This window comes from Periplaneta americana, chromosome 13, assembly GCF_040183065.1.
Source record: "Periplaneta americana isolate PAMFEO1 chromosome 13, P.americana_PAMFEO1_priV1, whole genome shotgun sequence".
Lineage (NCBI taxonomy): Eukaryota > Metazoa > Arthropoda > Insecta > Blattodea > Blattidae > Periplaneta > Periplaneta americana.
The window spans coordinates 54,257,976-54,262,505 of record NC_091129.1 but is presented as its reverse complement, the minus strand read 5'-3'; positions in this window follow the sequence as shown (position 1 = coordinate 54,262,505).

The following is a 4,530-nucleotide window of genomic DNA, read 5'->3' as shown; positions in this document are numbered from 1 at the left end:
CCTCCCTACAACTGTCTGAACGTTTCTGAGAATGCCTTATAAATCATTAGTTCATTTATCTTTGTAATTACATTTGACCAATCACAATTCGTCTTCTGAAATTTGCGTAAATAATTTAAGATAAGTTTTGTTTACGTAAGTATCATCAACACGATCTGTTTGGAACGTATTGCTGATTAATAAGTGCATTTATTTGCATCTCGTATAATTACTCTCTACAAGAGTATGATTTAACGCAATTCACTGTTGGTACAGGGGTGAGACATCTGTGATTGTAGTATATGACTCACATTGACGATACTTAAGAAGATTACAATGGATTCTATTTGTAAACTGTTAATGCATTTCCTTTGTCACAGTATTTTTTATTATGGGCAATATTTCATGAGTAGAACAACGTGAGTTTATCTCAAATCATGCGTAAACTATTTTTGACAGAGTTAATCCTTACTTACTTTTATGAAGTGCAGGTAAAAATGTTTTCCCACAGGAGTACCTTTCATAAAATGTATCGAAATTGGAATGATAATTATTATATGTAAGATTATTTCTTTGACGTCTCCTTCTAGGCTATATTTAAGCTGTAGTATATGATATAGCGCAGGGGTAGCAAAATTTTGTACAGAGGAGCGAAATGGAGAAAACAGAAGAGACTGGTAAAGGATCGTGCATTAGTTTTTCTACAATAAACATTTTAAAAATCTGAACCCGCACATGTAGTCGTGAATAAGTTTAAGTTAAACACAGGTTTCTGAATAATACAGAATATCACACATATCGATACATTAAAAGAAGTCAATATTATGACAGGAAAGATTCAGGTGAATTATTAATACTGCCACTGCGTCGTTAGAAACAACAAAAACCGACAGTTACCTTTAGTAAGGAATCCAACAGACAGATTTACTTTTCTTTGTATTCCTTGGTGGATTTGGTAAGTAGTTGTAGATGTGAGAAAATACTTCCACAACCAGTTATCTTTGAACACTCGATATGCTACGTCCACTTTCCGTTTCTTACTTATTTACTTACTTATAGCTTTTAAGGAACGCGGAGGTTCATTGTTGCCCTTACATAAGCCCGCCATCGGTCCCTAGCTTGTGCAAGATTAATCCAGTCCCTAGCATCCCACCTCCCTCAAATCCATTTTAATATTATCCTCCCATCTACGTCTCGGCCAGGTTGTTTTTTTCCCTCCGGTCTCCCAACTAACATTCTATATACATTTTTGGATTCATCAATACGTGTTACATGCCCTGTCCATCTCAAACGTCTGGATTTAATGTTCCTAATTATGTCAGGTGAAGAATACAATGCGTGCAGTTCTACGTTGCATAACTCTTTCCATTCTCTTGTAAATTGATCCCTGTTAGCCCCAAATATTTCCCTAATAACCTTATTCTGAAACATCCTTAACTTCTGTTCCTCTCTTAAGTGAGTGTCCAAGTTTCACAACCATACAGAACAACCGGTAATATAACTGTTCTGTAAACTGTAACTTTCAGCTTTATTGAGAACAGACTGAATGACAAAAGCTTTTCAACCGGATAATAACAGGCATTTTCCCATATTTATTTTGCGTTTAATTTGCTCCCGAGTGTTATTTATATTTGTTGCTTTTGCTCCAAGATATTTTAATTTTTCCATCTTTTCAAAGAATAAATTTCCAATTTTCATATTTCATATTTCCATTTTGTACAATATTCTGGTCACGAGACATGATCATAGACCTATACTTTGTCTTTTATTTATATCCTTATGGGAAATGTTGTACTTTTACAATTAATTTTTTCATGTGGCAAAGTTGACTAACCTAACTCTATTATCATTACTAGTTTCGTGTAGACTCTCTTTTCCAATAGTCGGTTTAAAAACATCATCTCGTCCTACTTTAGCATTGAAAGCTCCCAACTAGGTTTTCATGTGATATGTAGATAACTGATCAAAAGTATGTTCCAATAATTCCTCATAGAAGGTATCTTTATATGGTCGTCTTTCTCTTCTATAGGGGCGTGAGCATTTATAAGTACGATATCGCATCATCTACCATTAAGTACTAAATACGATAACCTATCACTGATAAATTCTACCTTTTTTACTACTGATGTTTTCTTTTATGGATAACGAATTCTGTTCCTAATTGGTGATATTTATTTTCTTCCCCATAATACAACACGTAATCTCTTATTTGTTATATGCCATTCCCATCTAACCTAACCTCCTGTACGCCCACAAAGTCTATTCTATATCTAGCTAGTTCTTTTGCTACTAATGTTATCCCTCCTGTTCTAAATATACTTGTAACATTCCAAGTACCAAATCTCATAACCAGGTACCGGATAGTTATGTACTATAAATCAGTAAAATATGTACATATATATGTATTAAAAATCTTGAAATATCTAATAAAACCATTAGAACACCAAGAAATATGTAACATCATAATATCACAATTTCTCTACATTTTCTTCAAATATATCGCTGATATGCTACCTACAGAATCACATGTCTTAACACATACCATATTATGGATCCAATATTACAACGAGGTATAATAATCTGGAAATGTATGTAAATAACTCAAAAATGGAAAATTACATATTTGTTAGTTTTCCAAATTACGATCCCCCATAACAATAAGGAACAAACATGTGTTTCAAATTGTCAAATAGAAAGCTTCTCTTGTTATCGCGTAACATGGCTTTGTACTGACTAAATGAGCGTTCAACTTCACATGAAGTAATGGGTGCATATTTAAACTTGCACAAATCTTCTGGTGTGAGCTCAATTTCAAAGACTTCGGTACTATCTTCACTTAGCACTCTGTTAATAGCACTGATTTTCTTGAATCCTGGGTGTTTCTTCAACTGGAAGAAAGCTTACCCTTCACTGCAACTCCAACCGGCCCTTGTAGACATTCCAGAGAAGTGACTACAGAATGGACAACATCAAGACTGTCTGAGAGTTTGGAAGATGTCTCCAAAGATTCAGTGGAATTGCATAAATGCAAGAAAGTGCACTGGATGTACGCAATATCGTGTTTAAGCTTTACATCACTAAATGATAGCTTTGATATTTCTACAGAAACTGCACCTTGGGAATCAAAATACTGGAGAACTCGTTTCACAGGATCAAAATTCTTTTCGTAGGAGCCTACAGCATCAATTCAGCTTCCCCAGTGGAAGCAATGGAAGCTCAGGAAACAGTTCTTTGAATTTATCGACTCTGTTGTAAGGCTTTAAAAATACTTTCTTTGTATTCGAAATTAGTGTGTCAACATTCGAAAATTTAGATGGAACCAGTTCTGCTGTATGATGGAATGCATGGACAAGACATGTGAAATGTAACATTTTAGGATATAAAACTTGCAAAGCTGTGGCAGCTTTACACATATATCGTGCTGCATCCATCATAAGATGGAAGGCATTGCTGTTTCGCCCCATTTCGACATTAAATAATTTAGCAATATTTTGAGGACTGCATTTTGGTAACACCTCACAAGTTTCATTATCTTTCAACACGCCCACTATAACATTTCTAATATATCTGGCCTGTACATCAGTTGTCTCGTCAATTAGATAATAGACTATATTAGGCCTATACTGACTATATTCTGCTTCATATGCACCACTGCACTGATTTATAAACCCATAGTTTTGCACTTGAGACAGAACAATGTGTCTGCAGTTTTTGTCATTGAACTTGCAATGTCATGATGAATATTAATTCCACATGTCAGCATGTTTTTCAAATTTTTGCCTCGGGAAAGAGCGTTCAGATCATTAAGTAAAATATATTAACTCTCATGAAAGTTTCCTATCACAACACTTACAATTGAGTGGATACTGTTAATTTTCCGAAAAAGGTAATGATTTTTTCTACGATAGTGCGTAATGTTGAATTTTACCCAATGTTATCAGTGCCTAAAGTGAACCTTTAAAACGACCAATAAAAATAGGTAAATAATCACTTTTGGCATTCCTATTCATTTCACGCACTATCAATGAAATTGCAATATTCAATGTACAAACTTCATTCAGCAAGAAATTAATGTATTACCTCGATGTTTCATTACTTAAATATTACACTTAACACAAATGAGTAACAAATTTAACATTCATATCTAGAGCTCGCGCAGAAGATCTGAAAGCCTGGGTGACGTCACTTGGAAAGGGGAGAAAACTGAATGAAAACGACAAAGATACGCAATGAACACCTAATTGAAAACATTGACATCTTACCACAAGCCGTTAGTGAGAGTTTGCATGCTCTGCTATTGCATCCATTTCATGGTCACATCTGAAGTAATAATTATCATCATCATTGTCGTCGTCGTCACTGTTACAACCGAGATTTATGATAATGGGGTCTACGACGTCATCAGAAAATAACTCGCGTTCCATATAATTATTTTCAATTTATTTTTCACATTTTCACAAAGAGGACGCCAATTTCATTTCAGAATATTAAACCTCAGATAACTGATGAGCTTTCCAAATTAGTAGCGTGTATGATTACAGCTCGATAATT